General features: G+C 37.8%; 1 pseudogene; it reads left to right on the forward strand.

Moving 5' to 3' along the window:
• Positions 1–434: 434 nt before the first annotated feature.
• On the forward strand, positions 435–1407 carry LOC150055450 (holocytochrome c-type synthase pseudogene; annotated as a pseudogene).
• The last annotated feature ends 20512 nt before the right edge of the window (positions 1408–21919 follow it).

Raw genomic sequence — 21919 nt, forward strand, 5'->3', positions numbered from 1 at the left:
ACTCATAATTTATCTATGGATTTATATATTTATTTGTAATTTTTATTTATGGTTTCCAATAGTATGATGTTCTACATTTAAAGCTCAGTATATTACATGTCAAAATAAAACAACAAGCTGTGATCAACTTGTCGAAATTTCTGGGATATTTGCTCAGGAAGATTGGGAACTGTCCTTAAAGCTATTTGAAGCTGTCTTAGCAGTTGTACTTACCAACCAATAATTCCATGTTTCATTGTTTGTGGCTATGACCTAGTTACTCTTTAAAACATAACTGACCCAGGTGTCTGGGGTGACCCCAACGTGAAGGCCCGGCAATGGCAGGTCCCTGCCCTGTGGGCTACTATTGACATACTGTGGCAGTCTGGCCTTTTGGAGACGCCTGAGGCAGAAATTAGCTGGAAATTGAAAACTGAAATTCAACACTGATTGCAACCATGGCTTCCGCAGTATCTACTCCTGTTCAGACTTCAGATACTCCAAATCAGCAAGCAGCATTACCACCTTCAGGATGTCCCATGCATGAAGGGAAAGGCTGCCCAACGAAGAGCAAAGCACACACTGTGCCTGCCCACTAAAAACGTGCCTAGGGTACGTAGAGTGTCCCGTTACTGGTGCTGGAGCTAAGAATAAGGAGAACCTGGATCCTTCAAATCTGATGCCACCACCTAATCAATTGCTGGCCCCAGATCAGCCATTTATATTGTCCACCATCAGAGAGGAGTCATCTATTCCAAGAGAAGATTCAGAGAAAAAGTGGGTTTATCCTTCTGAACAGATGTTATGGAATGCAATGTTACGCAAAAGGTGGAGATGGAAGGATGAGGATAATAATCAGAAAGATATGTACAATAGCATTAAGATTCATAATCGGAATAATGAGCAGGCTTGGAAGGAAATTGTGAAGTGGGAAGCCTTGCACACTCATAAGAATTCTTGGGGGCCATCATGGGTCCGATTTGGAGGTAAAGCGAGAGTATTCTCCAAGAGCAAGAATTCATCCCTGGATGGGGCATGGACTGCCTTTCGACAGACATGCTTGAATCATCAACTGCTGGGGGACCGAAGTTAGATACATGATTGATTACTATGATGAAGGCGAGGTCAACAGGGTCTACCAGTTTACTTCTAGGTGTGTGTGTGTCCGGCTTTTTTTTTTTTTTGCCAGTCCTGGGCTTGGGCTCAGGGTCTGAGCACTGTCCCTGGGTTTTCTCAAGGCTAGGGCTCTACCACTTGAGCCACAGCACCACTTTTGGCTTTTTGCGACGTATGTGGTACCGAGGAATCGAACCCGAGTCTTCGTGCATGCTAGGCAAGCACTCTACCACTAGGCCAAACTCCCGGCCCATGCGTCCCGCTTTTGAGTCATTCTTGGCAGTGTGGGAAAGAATGAAGTTTCCTTGGTAGTGTTGAAATTCACAACCACCAATTTGTGATGAAAAAAAAGTTATGAATTTTTTTCAAAGGGATACATTATTTTCCCCACACTGAATTGCACTCGTGAGGTCAGGGATTTTTAGTGGTGATCATACCTGATTTTCCACTTACTAAAGAATGCCATTTTCCATTAATTTTTGAGTCACCTTTGCCTTGCAGTTCATAAGCAGATTATTTTAACTTTTCTTCACACTTTAAATGAGAAGCAGTCCCTTTGTTTTTTTTTTTCTTTAATTGTGGTATTGTCTGTGTATTTTATTGAGAAAAGTGAATAACCTCTGAAAAAGAGGTTTAACAAACTTGATGACCAATACTTTTATCTTACTGTGCGGCAATGGTGCATCTGCTTCAGAACATTAAGTTTCTTTTTAATTTTGGTGGTTCTAAAATATAATGGATTCCCCAGAACAGCTCACCTTGTCCTTGGCATTTGGCACATTATCCCAACTTTTGGGTCCCATCCCCACCTGCAGCCTTCCTCCCAGTTGACCTAATCCAAACATTGAAAGCTTAGCTTTTACAATGACAGTGATAGTTTCCTTCTCTAAAACATGATTCTATTTGGCTGTTAAATTCACAACAGTACTTTTCTCAGAGGTAGAATGTTTGCATCAATTCTTTGCACACTTTTTATATGGTAACTCTCTAACTTTGCTGTTGAAATTCCTTTTATCAGTAATTCATAAACTGCATGGTCTCAGCATGTAATTGATTACTGTTGGTTCTTGAAAGTGTCAATGATAACAAATCTTTTCATTTATCCTGAATACTGTCATCTTAAATGAGTGGCAAGAGTTGGCAGTCTTGTGTGATTAGTTTGGTGTGGATTTTTTTGTTGTATCAGTTTTGTGTGATGTTTAAGAAAACCCAACAATCTTAAAGTGTACATGTTAAAATATTTGTATATTTTTAAATAAAGCTGCTAGTTAAAAAAACACTTAACTGTCTCATTCCATCTTTCCGTACAAAAGCTCTAAGGGCACTTTGCTTTTATCTCTACCGTGAACATGGGCAATATTTCTATAGACATTCCACACTGATCACTGTCATAGCATTCTTTTACCCGGCATTTTGACAACTGTGTAAGATTATATCAAAAGTGATATAATCCTGGGAAACTTCATAAGTGGTTTAAATTGATAGGATTGATAATCAATGCCCATAAATAATTTAAAGTCATTCAAGGGATATTGACATAAAATCGCATTGGTCTGCAGAGACTTTTCAATAAATTTCATGAAGAATACTGTGAGAAAAATACTTTTTATGTTTGTGACCATCTATTTGTGTGTTTGTGCACATGTGCAAACATGACACATATACATATGACAGAAAGACAAGAGCAGAGAATGTAAGGTAAAAACAGAAGGGGAAAGAGAAAAGAAGGGATGAAGAGAGGAAAGGAGGGGAGAGGAGAGGAGAGGAAAGTTAAGGAGACAAGAGAAGGGAGGAAAGGACAGAAAAGCTGATGGTGCAAATGGATGCTTCAATGCAACTCTGGTATTCAAAAAGATTTATTTTGATAAATGAAAAATGTATTACCACTTAGAAATTTTAGAGTATTAAGAAGTTTTTAGCATTCTACAGTAACAATTTAAACATGGAATTATTCAATCTTTGAAATATTTTTTATGCATTTTAGTAAGTTCCTAGGACTGCATTCTATTACCATGAAATGGCAGTATATAATTTGTATCATCTTTCTATGATACTCTAACTTTAATCACTTACTGACATCTCTAACCCATGCTCAACATACAATCCTCTGAGGCATCACTCTGTATGAACCAATCAATACTCCATTCCACTGGAGTTGGTGATTGACTAGATGGCCACATCATCCACACAGAGGTAATCAATACACTTTGTGGGAAAATCTAGATGTACTGTCACCTTCTGAGGCTGCAGATAATAAAAAGCACAGATATCTAGACGCATTTTTCTTATTCCTGAACAGACTAACATGGATAAATAAATAATATGGATGAACATCAGATGAGTGAAAGATCTCCAGTGACATTATTTTCAATTGTGGCTCAAATTATAGTTTATACAGCTACAGCCAATAAATTCTCTAATTTGCTTAACTTAGTTGATCAAGCATTCCATTTCTAAAGAAAAGAGCATCTGTGAATGTAGATATTTTATCCCACAGAATTAGATAAATACTGACTCAACTCTAAAGAGTCTTAGCGATTGCAAAAGCTGAAAAAGTCAAACTGAAAAGTTAATTGGGAGTATGCATTATTTTCAGAAAGGATAATTGTGGCGGGATTCTTCTGGGGAAGAATCTGGAGATAGTGATTCACTTTAGATCATAAAATATCAGGAAGAAGTAAGGAAATAGTAAGAAGTATGAAAATTAAATTGCCATAACTTTAATGTTGTTAATAGGAACTTCTGAGAAATGCTTTGTTTTCATTGCACTGAATTTGTATTATTATCTCTAAACAGTTGCACAAAGAAGTCTCTGTTAACAAAGCAGTTTATGAACATAAAATTTGATTAATGTCACCTCTTTCACCATTCTCACCCATCCTTTTCCTAACCCCATGTTTCTTCTTCTTAATTTTGTAAGACATACTTTGTATTTGTATGTGCATTCCCCTCTTCTCCTCTTCATTTATCTATAGCTTTCCCCTTGATCTAACTCTAACTCTTTCCCATAACCACTTCCTGGCATTTTATTTTGCTGATCATTGATTTTGGCTTTCTAAGGATTTACACTATTTGTGATCTCCCTTGAATGTACCATATTTTAATTAATACATATGTCTATACTTGGATACCACCAAATGTACTTAATTATGAGTTTGGAAACTAAATATAGCTTCCATTTCCACAAATAAGGGAAAACATGGATTATTTATCTCTCTGGAAATGACTTAACACAATTGTTTCCAAGTCTTTCTATACCTTTACAAATGATAACAGTCTCATTCTACCAGATGAGTTAAATTCCTGTGTGTGTGTGTGTGTGTGTGTGTGTGTGTGTGTGTATCACATTTTCTTGATCCATTTGTCTCTTGAGGGGTATCTGGGTTGATTCCATACCTTAGCTGTGGTGACTAGTGATACAATAAACATGGTTATGCTGATTTTTTTCTGTTTCCTGGTTTGTATAAATGCCCAGAAGTAAGCATTTGTTGTCTCATAAGGTAGTCTATGATTAATTTTTTTTGAGGAAAATCTACAATACTTTCCAAAGAAATTGAACAAGTTCTCATTCTTAACCAAGTGGCTGAGGGTTCCCTTTTGGCTGCATACTTGCAGCATGTATTATTTGTTTTTTGTTTATATTTTTAATTGTTATTAGAAATGTGATATTCTCTTATTTTCTTATAATGGCCATTCTACCTGGGATGAGGTCAATTGCACACTGCACTTCTTTTGTAATCAGAAATATTGAGCATTTCTTTATGTGTCCATTGGTCAGTTTTATTTCTAAGAAGATTCTTTTTATCTCACTAGCATATTTATTGATTAGGTTGTTGGTTTCTTTGAGGATTTAACTTTTTAAGTTCACTGTATATCCTGGATATTAGGCCATTGCCCAATAGCGGGTAGAAATCTTCTCCCATTGTCAGCTGTTGTTTTATGTCCTTTGCCATGCAGAAACTTTTTAGTTTAGTGTATTTCCATTTATATCAGGGTTTTTTTTCTTTTGTTTTGTTTTTTTTTTTGCTGTGCTTCTGGACCTCTACTCTAAGTTTCTATCTGTGTCCAGGAGTCCTACTGTTTTCCTTTTTCTTCCCCTGAATACTTGCATGGTTTTCTGTCTTAACACCGGGGTCATTAATCCATCTTGAATCAATGATGTTGCAACACGTTATATAAGGATATAGTTTCAGTTTTCTGCATGTAAATAAACAGTTTTGCCAGCAACATTTTTGAAGAGAATGTCTTTATTTCAGCCTATGTTTTGGGGTTCTTTGCTGAATTTTTAGATGGCTGTATGTCTGTGGCCTTTTTTTCTGGGTGTTCTGTTCTATTAGTTTTCAGACCTGCTTTTGTGCTAATACCAAGCTGTTTTCATTACTATGGTTCCACAAAAGAGACTGAAGTTTGGTATTGTAATTCTACTAACATTATTCTGCCTGCTCAGGACTGCTTTTAATATTTGAACCTTATTCCACATGAATTTTTCGATTGTTTTCTCTTCTCATGGAAGAATGATGCTGGGATTTTGATGGGTATTACATTTGGAGATTACTTTGGGCTGTAATGCCATTTTCATGATGTTAAGCATTCCAATCCAGTAGCATGAAAAGTTATTTCCATTTCCTTAAGTCTTCTTCAATCCTCCTTTAAAAATTTTAAGTTTTGCACTGCATTTTTATAGTTATCAAATAAAAACAATAAATCCTCTAGACATCTACATTTGAGCTTACGTATATGACTTGGATTTAGGCAATTAAAAATGAGGATACAAGAACAGATTGAAACTCTGGTAACTCTATACTCTTTAATTAGGTAAATTTCAGTGGCTTTCCTTATTTCTACATCACTCTGCCTTGTTAAAAGTGTATCTGAGGCATATTCAGAGAGAATATTTTATAGAAAACATTGTAATTTCTTTCTTCAAGTTTAAGATACAAACTAATATCATGAATAGTAGGTTTTTAGTATCATACATAAATTATCTCATTTACCATAAATTTTACCATAAATTGCTTATCATAAACTAATAAAATTTGGAGGTCAATTTTAATTTGTTGGAAAATTGTTAAGAATAATTTTTGCAATAACAAATTCCTATAAAAAGGAGATTCTTGGAAGATGGTGGCAGTTCAGGATGAGGATTTCTGAGGTCTCACCAAGATACCAGTTTTAGCATTGTACCAGAAAGTTTGTAGCTAAAGAACAATTCTAAGTAAGCTGTAGCAGCACAGAGATCTCAGTCAGAGAGGAAAAAGCCAGGCGGCTTGCTTAAGAAGACAGTTTGAGCCCACATTAGCAGTAGCAGCAGTGGCTGCCACTCCCCAGAGCAGCTGCACCAAGACAAGGGCACTAGAGCCTGAGCACTCAGTGCTTCACTTACCTGCAGTACAGACCAGGTGACCACGAATGGAAATCTTCATCCTGCTGGCTACAGACAATGCAGACAACCAAGGGGAAGTGTGAATACCTCAATAAGTCGTTCTCACTCCTGCAAGAATAACAGCTTTGGGAAGGTAGCCCTTCCCCCAAAAGCTGATAGCAGCGCTATCCTAGCTACTGGCAAAGACCCTGCCATACCAAGCAGATAACTGGAGCCTGAGAAGTGGTGTCAGAAGCCCCATCTCTCAAAACAGCAAAGGATTTGACCAGTGTCAGCTTAGCTGGGCGATTGGTTCCCTGTCCTGGAGGGAGCAGTTCCTCTCTGGGCAGGGCAGCTTTCCTCTCTTGTTAAACAAAGCCAGAGTTGGTTCCATCCCAAGGCTCTCTGCTAAACTGGCTAAAACATCAATGGCCCCAGGATGGATCAGAGTGAGTTCTGAAGCTCACTACAGACTCCAGCTAGAATACGATTTCATTCACATTAAAGCTACTGAAAACAGCAAACTTTTTTTCTGCAGGACACATAAAGCTCATCGCACTGCCACTAAATTAACCTGAACAAAATACTTAAATGATCTGTATCCCAAATTCAGTGGAGACACAAGTTTCCTTCTACCCCTAAAAAATTGAAGAATATTTCTTAATCATAATTTTTAAAACTTTTACTATTTTTAAAAAAATTGATAGACTCTTAGCAAATCTTACCAAAAAAGAAGGAACATACCCCCCAAAACAAAATCATGGATGAGAATGGAAATATCATGATAGAAATTACCAAGATCCAGAGCATAACAGGGGAATACTTTTCAAAACTTCATGCTAACCAATTTGAGAATCTAGAAGAGATCGATGAATTTCTAGCCAACATTAAAATACCCAAAATGAACCGGGAGGACCTAATCCAAATAAACAGACCTATTTCAAGCACTGAAATAGAAATGGCGATAAGAGACCTCCATCCAAGTAAAACACAGGATCCTGATGGATTCACAGCTGAATTCTATAAGGCCTTCAAAGCAGAGCTCACACAAACACTCCTCAAGCTCTTCAATGAAATTGAAAATGAAGGCTCTTTGCCAAACTCATTCCATGAGGCCAGCATAATCCTCATCCAAAAACCAGACCAGGACTCGTCTAAGAAAGAGAACTATAGACCCATTTCTTTGATGAATACTGATGCAAAATTTCTCAACAAAATACTGGTCAACCATCTTCAGCAACTCATAAAAAAATATACATTATGATCAAACAGGATTTATCACAGGATGCAAATCTGGTTCAATATATGCAAGGCAATAAATATAATTTATCACCTCAACAGGAGCAAGCACAAGAATCACATGATTATCTTAATAGATGCAGAAAAGGCATTTGACAAGATCCAACCCCCTTTATGCTAAAAGTTCTGGAGAAACTAGAAATCTATGGAACAGTCCTCAGTGTAATAAAGGCTGTTTGTGACAAACCCACAGCTAGCATTATACTTAAATGGAAAAAAGCTAAAATCCATTTCTTGTAATATCAGGAATGAGACAAGGATGTCCACTCTCTCTCCACTCCTCTATAACAAAGTGTTAGAATTCCTAGCCAAAGCAATAAGGCAAGAAGCAAGCATAAAGGGGATCCAAATACAGAAAGAGGAAGGGAAACTTTCCCTCCCTGCAGATGACATGATTCTGTATTTAAAAAACTCTCCAGACTCCACTCCTATGTTGCTTGACCTGACTCGAAACTTTGGCAATATAGCAAGGTATAAAATTAATCCCCCCAAATTAATGGCTTTCCTGTGTGCCAATAATGAGAGGAGTAATGCAGATATCAGGAAAGCAACTCTTTTTGCAATAGCCTCAAAGAAAATAAAGCACTTAGGAATTAATTTGACTAAGAATGCAAAAGGTCCTTTATGATGATAACTTTAAAAACATGAAAAATGAAAATAAATCAGAACCTAGACAGTGGAAAAAAAATTGTATGCTTGTGGATTGCAAGAATTAACATCGGTAAAATGGCAATCTTGCCAAGGGCTCTCTACAAATTCAATGCAATACCCATAGATATGCTAGTGTCATTATTTAAGGAAATAAAAGAAGTAGCCCAAAATTTAATATGGAATAATAAAAGACCCCATATAGCAGGGATCTTAGCAGGAAGAACAGCCAAGGAGGAATATCAATACCAAACTTTAGATTCTATTACAGAGCTATAGTAACAAAAACAGCTTGGTAATGGCACATGAACAGGCCTGAGGACCAATGGAATAGAACTGAAAACCCAGAAATCAACCCACAGGCCTATGGCCATATAATCTTTGATAAGGGAGCCAAAAAATATTGAATGGAAGAAAGACAGCCTCTTCAACAATGGTGCTGGCAGAACTGGTTAAGCACCTGCAGAAAAATTAAGTTGAATCCTTCTTTGTCACCCTGCACCAGGATTAATTCCAGATGGGTCAAAGAGCTTCAGGTGAAAGCAGATACCTTGAAAACTTTACAAGAAGGAACAGGAAATACACTCAGTCTCCTTGGCACAGGTTGAAACTTTCTTAATAAAGATCCAGAAACACAAGAAATTAAAGAAAGTTTTGACAGATATGATTGCATTAAACTAAAGAGCTTCTGTATAGCAAAGGACATAGCTATCAAGTTAGATAGAAAGGCCACAGATTGGGAGAAAATCTTCACTAGCCATACAACAGACAAGTCTCTCATTTCTAAAATATATCTGCAGCTAAAGAAATTGAATCTCCCCAAAACAAATCTTCAAAGAAACAACCATCCCATTAGAAGATGAGCTAAAGACTTAAAAAGAGACTTCTCTGAAGAGGAAATAAGAGTGGCCTAAAGACACATGAAGAAATGTTCCACATCTCTGGCTATAAAAGAAATGCAAATCAAAACACCTTTGAGATTTCACCTCACTCCAGTTAGAATGGCCATTATTTAGAAATCTAATAACAACAGATGCTGGCAGGGATGTGGCCAGGAAGGATTGCTACTACATTGTTGGTGGGAGTATTAACTCATTCAATCAGTATGGAAAGCAGTATGGCAGTTCCACACTTTGGCATTTACCCAAATGTCCAGAAAAAAGGACAAACTAAAGCCACTAGCACAATGATGTTCATTACAGCACTGTTTACCATAGCAAAGATATGGAACCAACCCTGATGCCCCTCAGTGAATGATTGGATTAACAAGATGTGGTACTTATAAACAATGGAATTCTATGCTGCCATCAGAAAGAATGGTATCATCCCATTCATAAGGAAATGGAAAGACTTGGAAAAAATTATGTTAGGTGACATTGGTGGGGAAACTGTGAGTGAATGAAGATAATTGCACTAGAGCTCACAGCAAAAGACTTGAAGTTCAGAGGCCATGTGGAGGTCTTGTTCTCAGGTACTTTTGTTCGTTTCTTCTTCTTCATTTTTAAAGGCCAATAGTATCAAATTTTTTCATATAATCTGAAATAGATCATTTTATTAATTTATTTGAAAGCTTGGAATAATTCACTTTTTTTATTTTTAGCATTGCAAACACTCATTTTCCACCATTTTCTTTGCTCAATTCTTTTATGTTGAAATAACTCTAGAATCATTGCATGTCAAATACTTTCATCGGACTCATACAAAAATGAAAGATTCCCTAGTAAATGAAGTTTTCTTCTTAGAAATTTTTAGAAAACACATTCTCACTCTAAAGCTATGGTGAATAAATCTTTCATAAAGGCCCCAAGAACCTGACATAATTTAGGATTTTATGGCAGAAATGCAATATATATTATCTTACTAAATTCTGGAAGTTCTGGGGAGAACTGGCATATATCACAATATTTTTCACTTGACTTAGGATTGGACAGACTATGAGAAGGCAGATATCAAAGTCCCAAGAAGTGCTAAACTTTAATCAGAGAAGAAATTGTTGATCAAATTCTTGTTAGAGAAAGTCCACATTGTTCTGCTGTGGTTTCTCAATATTGTATGAATTTAGACTTTTTTTTCTTCCTGACAAAGATATTTGTATATGTGGCCCTTTTCTATATTAGCATAATTCCCTTAGCTTAAATATGCAAACACATATTCTTTAAAACATGACCTGAAGCTGGGTACTGGTGGCTCATGTCTGTAAATCTAGCTATGAAGGTGGTTGAGAGGATCACAGTTCAAAGCCAGCCCAGGCACAAAAATCCATGAGACACTTATTATTGGAGACCATTTCTTTCAGCCTCCTGAGGAAGTAAGATTATAAAATGGCACCTGGCAGCTCGCTAATGAGTCAGTACTTGCTGACCAGGAAGTTTCTCTGCATTTGTTGATTTGTTTCTTCCGTGCTTGTGGATAGAGTGGATCCCTAGATTTCTTCCAGGTTTATTTGCTGCTTTGCAGATGACCTTTACTGTGATTAGCTGGTTAAGGTTATAAATAGTGTGGGGTTTCCGGGGAACAGGAAGAAGGGAGAAAAGATGGAGAAGGGAGAGGAGAGAGGAGAGAGGCAGAGAAGAAAGGAGAGAGAAATAAATGACCTCTGCTTGCAGCAATTTGAGTCTGTGATCATTCCCAGTACACCTCTGAAGTGACGTGTCATTGCGGGGGGCAGCGACAAGTGGTGGACCGTACAGGGACGTTTTTTCAGCCTGGTGGTAAGTACTGAGAAACTTCGCCGGGGCGAGGCAATAATCATTCCCAGTCCACCTCTGAAGCGTAGGTCACTTTGGCAAGGTGGGGAAAGTGAGGAACATTGTGGAAGTCTCTGGCCAGAGTGCAAAGGGCGAGGCAATAAGGGGTTCGGTAAAGAACCAGGAATAAGGGGTTCGGTAAAGAACCAGGAATAAGGGGTTCGGTAAAGAACCGGGAATAGTTGGTTCAGGAGATTCCAAAAACCGGATGTTGTAGTCAAAGGAAAGGTTTGTGCAGTTGTTAAATGTGAATATTGGGCTCAGAAGTTTCCAAGGATCAGATGGTTAGAGTCATAAGAGATTTACTTAAAATTATCGGTACTGTCGTAAAAGAATCCACGGTAAGGCTTATGTGGATATGATAGCAAATGTAAGTACCTGGTTTTTGAATGCAGGACTTCTTAATGTACCACAGTGGGATTTACATAAGTTAGATTTGGAAAAAGTGTTAAGACAGGGAGACCTCCTGTGAGGAACATTTCCTATGTGGCAACTTATCCGGGAGTGCTTGCTTTCGCCCAAACAAAGAGTTAAACAACAGGTGGGAAGAAAGAAGCACAGAGAGGCTTGGAGAAGTATATGAGAATGAATCGAGTAAACAGGAAGAGGAAGAATTAAGTGGTAGCGATTTAGAAAGCCTGTGCTGGGGTTGGAATTGCAAGACAGAGGGCCGCCACCCATAGTTCAGCAGTCTGTGCCTCAGTGGGAAGAGCCAACAGCGAGCCTCCTCAGATCTGTCCCCAAGTTAGCTAAAAGAGTAGAAGTGTTAGAAATGGGGGATGGGTGGGGTTTTCCAATGTTTGAGGCCTACCTCACGGTATGGCTAACAGCCCCACAATTTGTCAGGTGTATGTTGATGAAGCCTTTAAGCCCCTTAGAGAAAGCTATCCTGACATAATGGTAATACATTATATGGATGATGTTTTATTAGCACACCCTAATTTAAATTTACTTTTACAACTTTTTGGCTTGATGTCGGATATGTGAAAGAGTCATGGACTTCATATACATAAGGAAAAGGTACAATCAGGTTCTTCCTGTATTTGGGATATCAAATTATGGATACATGTATTAAGCCACAAAAAATTCAAATTGCTAAAGATAAATTGATTACTTTAAATGATTTTCAACATCTCTTAGGGGATACGAAAAATTATAAAAACAGACAATGGTCTGGCATATACATCTGCTTCCTTTGTTCAATTTTGTGCAACTTTAAATATTGTTCATAAAACAGGTATTTCTTATAATCCTCAAGGACAAGGGATAGTAGGGCATGCACATCAGACATTAAAAGTATTTCTTTTAACCTTTACTATTGTGGAAAGATAGTTTTTCTGGAAACTGCAAAGGAACAGACCCTGTTCTCATGTGGGGGTGAGGAAGTGTTTGTGTTTTTCCACAGGATGCTGACAGTCCCATTTGGGTGCTGGAGAGACTGATATGTCAGAGAGTGGAGGCTCCTTGGAAGCATGTTGGTCAAGATGAAGGCTCTTCTACTCAGCTCGAGTATGGTTCCTGGAATGAATCCACATGACAACGATACACAACCCTGTCAACGTCACTGAGGACCACGCTGCTGGGAACCTGAACAATCTTGGCCACCCTCCTGAACTGGATGTCAAGGATCCTCAAGAGCTAATTTTGTGGCTCAGTCATCTTTTATCAAAATCCAACTGAGGACTGGAATTGTTATGCTTATTCAATGAGTTGAGTTATTGCAAGAACAATTGAATATTCTGGAGCAAGTGATGAGCACTTCTTGTGTAGCTGCCTATTCCGGATTTTGAACTTGGACATAACATAGAATGCTCAAGTTGATAACTTGACAGCCTCTCTACGTACATAAATAATTGGACACATGTTGATATTCCAACCTTGGGTGATTGGTCATGTTTATTTGAGACTGTTTTGGGATATGATCAAAGGTGGGCAGGATTGATTGGCTTGGGTTTGTTTTTATGTGTTATAATTGTAATATGTCTATATTGTTTGTGTAAAATAACGCAATGTCAACGTAGACAACGAATGCTGATATGACAGGTGTTTGCTGCCATGGAAACAGGTGCCTTCCCTCAGGTCTGGCTTGCTTAAATGGATGGCTGGTCGTCAGAGATGGGTAAGTCCCAGTTGTTAGCCTATCAGCCTAAGACAGGAGCCAAGTAAAGAGTTCTTGGTGATCCCATCACAGGTAAAAGACACCTAAGACAGGTGTAGTCGATCTGATATGATGGTAGCCCCACGTATCCTAGGTCTTCTCCTTTTTTCCTTTCTTTCTTTTCTTTTCTAAAGTAAAAAAGGGGGAGATATTGGAGACCATTGCTTTCAGCCTCCTGAGGAAGTAAGATTATGAGATGGCACCTGGCAGCTCGCTAATGAGTCAGTACTTGCTGACCAGAAAGTTTCTCTGCAATTGTTGACTTGTTTCTTCCGTGTTTGTGGATAGAGTGGATACCTAGATTTCTTCCAGGTTTGTTTGCTGCTTTGCAGATGACCTTTACTGTGATTGGCTGCTTAAGGTTATAAATAGTGTGGGGTTTCCGGGGAACAGGAAGAAGGGAGAAAAGATGGAGAAGGGAGAAGGGAGAAGAGAGAGGAGAGAGGCAGAGAAGAAAGGAGAGAGAAATAAACGACCTCTGCTTGCAGCAATTTGAGTCTGTGATCATTCCCAGTATGCCTCTGAAGTGACGTGTCCTTGCAGCGGGCAGCGACGACTTATTGCCAATTAACACCAGAAAACTGGAAATGGTGCTGTGGCTCAAAATGATACAGTACTAGCTTTGATTGGAAAAACTCAAGGGTAATGCCCAGGTAAAGGGGCAGGGCAGGAACCTTGAGTTTAAAGCTCAGGAATAGCACCAAGGCCCAGAGTCGAGTCCAAGTTTCACAATTGACCAAAAAGGAAGGAAGGAAGGAAGGCAGGAAGGAAGGAAGGAAGGAAGGAAGGAAGGAAGGAAGGAAGGAAGGAAGGAAGGAAGGAAGGAAAGAAGGAAAGAAAGAAAGAAAGAAAGAAAGAAAGAAAGAAAGAAAGAAAGGGAAGTGTATATAGGAAAATCAACTCTGTAAAGTCACTTATGGAGACACAATAGCTGGAGCAGCTATTGGTAGTGATAAGGTCACTATTGATCTTCTGTATACTTCCTGGGAAGCTTGAAACTCATAACAGCATGTCGCTCAGCATTAGTATAAGTATATTACAGAGTGATGGGACAGGTTCCAAGTATCATAATCCAAAGACTCTGCTTCAAAATAACATGGGGATACTTGTTCAAAACTGATTTCTCATCACCATTTGGACTTGCTGTCTTTTCATTGTTAGGCTAGGAATGTATTTTAGCACCTTGCACATACCATTCTGAATGTCTGTAATGTCTAAAAACTCAACTTTATGTTGGGATAGATTTAGGAAACTTTAAAAAAATTTACCATACTTTTGAGTAAAGGAGAAAGTGGGTCAGACGATTGTAGGACTCACAGAACCATGAATTCATGACTTATTCAGGCATGTAATGGAATTTCTCCTGGATTTTCCTGTGAGTATTGAGAAATGTATGCATTACCAGGGTGGTAAAGAGCACCCATAACTTTGCCCATTATTATTTCAGAAGAGCTTATGAACCCTCTTTGCCACTGGGGAATTGTAGGAGAGGCATAACAGAGCTTATAATCTGTATGTAGCCATATAAAAATATCTAGAGACTAAGAACCTAGGAAAATAAACATTCAAGATTGTTCCTCAAATACTTGTATATCAGAAGATGCAACCATAATGTGTCTGGGTAAAGAATATATAATTGAGACTTATAATCCTAGGTCTCAGCCAGAAATGTCTGAAAGGTCTGCAGAGCACAAAACAAATGTGTTATTCCATGCACCAACCTTTAGACCAGGCACTTATCTGGAATGCATCATTGAAATGATAGCACATTGACCCAAAATCTAAATGCAATTCATTCTCATACTTGTAGTCCTTAATTACAAATACAAGTAAAAACTGTTTCATCGGTATGTGTGGGAATAGGTGTGGGGTAGAAAAGAGAAGAGGATCCACCAGGAGAATTTGTGCCTGAAAAGGGAGAAGATTTGGGGAAATATGTTTCTTTAAAGAATTTGCCAGAACTTGAGACTCTGTATAGGAAAAAAAACCACCCGCCTTCACATGAGAGAATTCATTGCAATTAATCTAGTTAAAGCATGACTCTGTTATAACTATATTTATAGTCTGTCTTTACCAGTTACTGATTCCATTCTTGGCTATAAAGGGTGTAGGATCTGCTTTTGTAATATGTCAAACTCAAGCAGTGTGCTTGCCAAATATTTAATAATGGGTTATAAAGTCATTTATGTATTGCAACCTAGGAGATAGAAATTCAATGGAATATAAATGACTATGTTATCTCAGTGCAATGTCAGGCTTGAGTGAGAGAATTTATGGACAATACAAAGGCCACATTAAAAAGCACTGTTAGAATGGCAATTTCATTGCACAATTACCTAAATATAATAAAAATATTTTTAAGCAGTTCTGTTATGTATAGAAAATATTCCACAGTAATTGACACATTCTTTGTAATATCAGTGAGGATTGTTTCCATCAAGTGAAATGTATCACAAATCTGGCCTATAGTGTTCAAACCTTCCTTCTCTTCATCCTCTCCCCACCCCCCAGTTCTTTCCCTTTCCCTTCATTCAATCTTTCTTTCTTTCTTTCTTTCTTTCTTTCTTTCTTTCTTTCTTTCTTTCTTTCTTTCTTTCTTTCTTTCTTTCTTTCTTTCTTTCTTTCTTCTTTTAGGTCATGGGGTTTGAATTTGGAGTGGGCCCTGTCCCTGAACTATTCAGCTCAAAGCTACCACCCTACCCTTCAGCCAAGCCCCACTTCTCATTTTTTTAGAGGTTAATTGGAGATAAGAGCCTCAGATCTTCTGTGCCTAGGCTGGCTTTGAACCTTGATCCTCCGATCTCAACTTCTTGAGTAGCTAGGATTACAGGCGTGAGCCACTGCGCCTGGCACAATCTTGTATCAATATAAAAGCCTGAACAATCCCAGGAAAAATAATCAATTTCTAACTCAAAACCCTTTAAGAACTTTGGTCAGAACACTCAGAGTCCACCATGTCCTGCAGAATTCTCCACGGATCTGATACCTTTCTGAGAAGTCCTGAATACTTCCTTTCCTATTCCTTTGCTTGGGTCACTCTGAAACCTCACTGCTAGAACATTTTCTGCCTCAAGACTTTGTAATTGTTCTTCTCTCAGAGTAGCATCTTCTTCCCTGGATTTCATGATATGCACCTCATTTCTTTCAGGTATTTTTTTACTTGCTCTATTCAAAACATACACACAAGTCTATTAAAGAATTACCTGTACCATTTATTGCCTCATTTGCTTTCATCCTAAATTTTTGATACCCCTCTTCTCTAGCCAATCCTAGTAGGTGAAACCCATGGTCTTTTTCTAAGATTTTCCAAAGTCTCTATCAGGGTGTTAAGAGGTTCTTAGACTGGCCAGTATAATCCCCACTATGAAATGGAAAGCTTACTTGTGAAAAACACACATGATGAAAGAAATCCATGGTCTTTGTCTAAGTTATTCCCATGTCCCTACTGGGGTGCTGTGGAGGGAATGGATGAGTATATATGATGTGCTTGAAGTTTATACTCTTTTGCTGAGGTTCATGCTGTTATATTTTTCCTTTTGATGGAACTAGGCTTTGAACTCAGTGCCCTGTGCATACTAGACAAGCATTATACCACTTCATCCATACCTCTAGCCCTGAGATATGCTTGATAAAGAACTTTTAGACAGACTGACTAAGTCTTCCTAGCAGTATCACAGATTCATTGATAATGACTTGGTTAAAATATACTTATTTGGAACAATTTTTTAATTATATGAATATAGTAGAGAAAGCAGAGGAGACTAAAGGTAGATGATCTTTTATAGTTTTACTGTGATAATTTAATATAAGATGTTTTTCATGTTTTAGATTTGTATAGGGAGATGGAAGACACCTCTGAATTATAGCTTAGACTATATGGTAAATTATCTTCTTTAAAGGAAATATTGGCTTATTATGAAATATTTTTAATAAGATAATGTTTCCTAGACTATTTTGATGCTCACAATTTTGGAAAAATCTCTTTTGAAGGATGCATCGTCCAGATCTCTAAAATGGGATATATGTTCTTCCTTGTCAGCATTTTCATTTATTATTAGACACCTGTTTCTTTGTCTGACTTACTTAACTTTAGGCAGTGTGGTGAGATGAATTCAGGGTCCTGAGTTTCCTTGCTTTCCTTGCACTCTTCCACTTGAGTCACTTCTCCCACCCCACTTTTGCTTTGTTATTTTGCACATGGAGTCACATGTACTTTTCTGCCTAGGCTATCTTTGAACCATGATTCTTTAGATCTCATTTTCCTATATATTTAGGATTATAGGCCTGAGCTACAGGAATCTGGTTTTCTTTCTTTGTTGCTTTCTTTCTTTCTTTAAATATCAGAATAGCATTTTTGGAATGTTTTAAATTATTGTATTTTTTCCTTGGCTGTGAGTTTCACTCCCTGGCTGCTTCCATTAAGCAAACCGAGCAATTTCCTTCTGACTGCTGGACCCTGGGGTGAGTAAAGACTGCATTCTCTCTGTTTTGGGGACCAGAAAACCAGATCCTCTCTGGAAACTGTGATTCTCCGACTGGCCAATGTCATCCCCACTATGAAATGGAAAGCTTACTTTTGAAAAACACACATGATGAAAGAAAACATTCCTTTATTTACTCATGGGAATGAAACATAAAAGAAATTGATTCCCCCAAATGAGTACTCTGATGAAATGTATGAATTAGGGGAAAATATGTGGGTAAATTTGATTATGGAGATAGGGAATGTTGTTAAAAGAAAATATGTTGGCAAATTATGAGTTCAAACCTATTACTTGTAAAAATACTGTTTGCTTCACTTATTACAGCTTAAGCCATTCCTGCATAAAGCAACAAACTCACTTTGACTTAGAGCTATTTGCAATTTAGCCAGGAAGAATGGAAAGGAATATGAAAATTGAACATTCAGTCCAAATCTCTGTTTGTGTCTCAGTAGTTGGCTGAGGCTTTCCCAGTGTGGCTGCTGTGACTATTGGAGGAAAGATGCTGATTGAGGAACATGTGGCGGAGAGAATGTGGTTAAAGGGACAAGGTTAGGGTAGAGTGACCATGACTATAACCTGACATTATTGTGAAGGGTGTGGAACTTTTGTTTGATATGACTAACCTTAAAGATGCAGGAAACTTTGTTTTCTTTCTGATGATAGTACCTATGGGCAGAGGTAAAAATTTTCATACAAGACAGTCCCAAAATCTGCTACTTGCCTAATCTGTGAACTGTGAGAGTTTGCAGCTGTCTGCTGAATAAAGCCTGCTCACAGTTTTGGATATGTAGTTCTGGATAAATTGGCAAAGGTTGAAATGAGTTGTAAAACTGAAAGGGAATAATGCTAGGCAGAAAATCAAATTAGATGCAGGGCATAGGGGTGAGGAGTTCATCTGCATATAATATTATGATAGTAAAAGGAAAAGATAATCATTCTGAAAAAAAGGGCAATCATTAAATACACATGCTACTATCAATCCTTTATTTGAAGACTGGGTGCAAGTGTCTCATACCTGTATATAAAGCTATTCAGGAAGCTGAGCTCTGAGAATCACAGTTCAAAGCCAACCCAGGCAGAAAAGTCCATGAGACTCTGATCTGCAATTAAACCACCACAAAAAAAAATCCAGAAATAGAATTGTGGTTTAAGTGACAGAACACTAACTTTGACCAAAAAAGTTTAGGGACAGCAACAAGAATGAGTTCAAGCCTCAGGATTAGAACAAAAACAAGCAAAACAAAATAAAACAAAATATTTTATTCCACAAAAATTTTAAGTCTACTTCACCCAGAAAATATAGAAAGGTACAGAATTAAATGTCTCATGATCTTGCTCCAATGTTTACAAGTAGTAATTTCATAATCCTTTTCTTTAATAAAAGTTTAATAGCCTCTAACAGTATTTAATACCTAAAAATGTAAACTTTCAACACTGTTACCCCATCCTTCACTTTTTCCCATTTACCTTTCCTGACTCTCCTCTCATCAAATTGTAATGCTCATTTCTGACAGTGTTTAAAAAGAAATGTATTCCTTACCTTACATATTCAATTGTAATCTCCCTGCTCATCACATTTTCAATTATGGTTTAAAAAAATTTGAACTTTGCACATGAACTTGAAAAATAATGTAGAGAAAAATAATAAATAATGACAGGAATAGCATAGAATAATAAGCTTTGAGGAGAAAGTACCTGAGTCTTATCTCCTTAGAAATAAGTCAGTAGATAAATGTAAAGAATAAGATTTATTCAGATCCTGTTAGCTCATACCAATAATCCTAGCTACTAAGGCTAAGAGTGGAAAGATTATGGTTCAAGGCCAGACTTGGCAGAAAACTTGCTAGTTTCAGTATGCACAATTATCAGCAAAATGCAGGGCCAGAGTCATGATACAAGTGATAGAGCACCAGACTAACACGGCCCTGAATTTAAGCACTAGCATCACCTATATATATATATATATACACATATATATGTATATATACACAATATTGTATAAATATATAGTATGTATATATACATATATACATATGTATGCTTAATATATATATATATACACAAATATACACAAATATCTCTATCTATCTATAGAGAGAGGGAGAGGGTAGGAGAAAGGGAGAGGCTAATTTTATAGCTAGGTATATGTCACCACAACCTGAAAAATTACAAATATACTTGCAAAAGATAAGAGCAGAAATGAACTGGTGAAGAAAGAAGAAAGTCTGAACTAGATAATGATGAATTAATTACATTAATTATTTATTGCCAGTCCTGGAGCTTGAATTCAGGGCCTGATCATTGTCTTTGTGCTTTGTCAAAGCTAGAGCTCTGCCACTTGAGCCACAGCACCACTTCCAGCTTCTTCTATGTAAGTGGTACCAAGGAATCAAACCTGGGTCTTCCTGCTTGCTAGGCAAGGACTCTACCACATAGGCCAAACTCCTTGCACTGATGAATTAATTTTAATCTGCGCTACTAAGCCCAATGTGAAAATGGAAAAGGCCATGCAACTGAATTCTGGTACAATAAAAAAAATTTAAATCCACCTCCATCTTTGAATTCTTTTCTTCACTAATCATTATTTCTCTCATTAAGTTTTAGCACCATATCTGTAAATGACCATCTCAATACCCAAGTCTTCTAGGTACAACAACTCATAAAATCTTCCATGAACTCACCAATATCTGTCTCCAACTAAATGAAAGGATCTCTAGGATATGGAAACAAGAGCTGTATCTTGTGCAATTATTGTTTTTAATGTACTATGTTATTTCTCTTCTCTTTTGTTGCCCTTTGGTTAATCTCATATTGTTACTGTATCTGACTTTGTTACCTGGTATATTGTATATACGTTTATTTGAAATAGGAAAGGGAAGGGGGGAAAACAAGATGATTTGGAGGGGGTGGGAGGGAGGAAAACAGGGAAATACCATGAGAAGCGTTATCAATGTGTGAGAGGTAATGCACCTACTATCTGGCAAATGTAACTGTAATCCCTCTATACATTAACTCAATAATAAAAAATAAAATGGGGAAAACATTCCAAAAAAACACTCGGGATCATGACTACCAAGCTAACGTTTATGGCCTGAAGCCCAACATTACCTTTTGTTTCCTAAAGAGGTCAAATAATTAGCTGGAAAGTAAGGGGAGGAAGCAAGTCAGTTTGGAACTTTCTAATTCCATCCCTGTAGGCTTGACTGGAGTCAAGAAATATATCAACTCAGAAGTAAAAGATAGCGTATCCCTTCAGCTCAAGGCTACAGCTCTACCCCATGAGCTACAGTGCCACTTTCAGATTTTTGGTGGTCAATTGGAGATATGAGTCTCATGGACTTTTGAACTGCAATCCTCAGATATCCTCAGATCTCAGCTTCCTGAGTAGCTAGGATTATAAGCTTGAGATACCAGCACCTGGTTGCCTACATGTTATTCAAATCTTTCATCCTATTTGATTTAAATGGCCCAAAAGAAGAATATTATCAATATATTTTGTAACTGGAGAAATGGATTTATTCCATTTTCACATAACTCACAAATAGCTAGACAGATCTTACATAAGCCTTCAAAAGAAAGTTTAGACCAGACACTAATATGGAAAACCTGAGGCCAAGTCTTATATATAGGAGAGAGAAAGAGAAGAGAAGAGATGAGAGAAATAAAAGAAGAGAGTGGAGCTGGGGGCCGTGGTTCACACCTGTAATCCTAGCTACTTAGGAGGCTGAGATCTGAGGATTGTGTTCAAAGCCAGCCTGGGCACTAAAGACTGTGAGACTCTTATCTCCAAGTAATCACTAGAAAACTGGAAGTGGTGCAAAGTCTGTGAGACTCTTATCTCCAATTAATCACTAGAAAATCGGAAGTGGTGCTGTGGCTCAAGGGGCAGGGAGGTAGCCTTGAGTTGAAGAACTCAGGGACAGCGAAGAAGAAGAAGAAGAAGAAGAAGAAGAAGAAGAAGAAGAAGAAGAAGAAGAAGAAGAAGAAGAAGAAGAAGAAGAAGAAGAAGAAGAGGAAGAGGAAGAGGAAGAGGAAGAGGAAGAGGAAGAGGAAGAACAAGAGGAGGAGGAGGAGGACGAGGACGAGGAGGACGAGGAGGAGGAAGAGGAGGACGAGGACGAGGAGG

The sequence above is a fragment of the Megascapheus bottae genome, chromosome 13 (genome assembly GCF_031878675.1).
Source record: "Megascapheus bottae isolate mThoBot1 chromosome 13, mThoBot2.hap1, whole genome shotgun sequence".
NCBI lineage: Eukaryota > Metazoa > Chordata > Mammalia > Rodentia > Geomyidae > Megascapheus > Megascapheus bottae.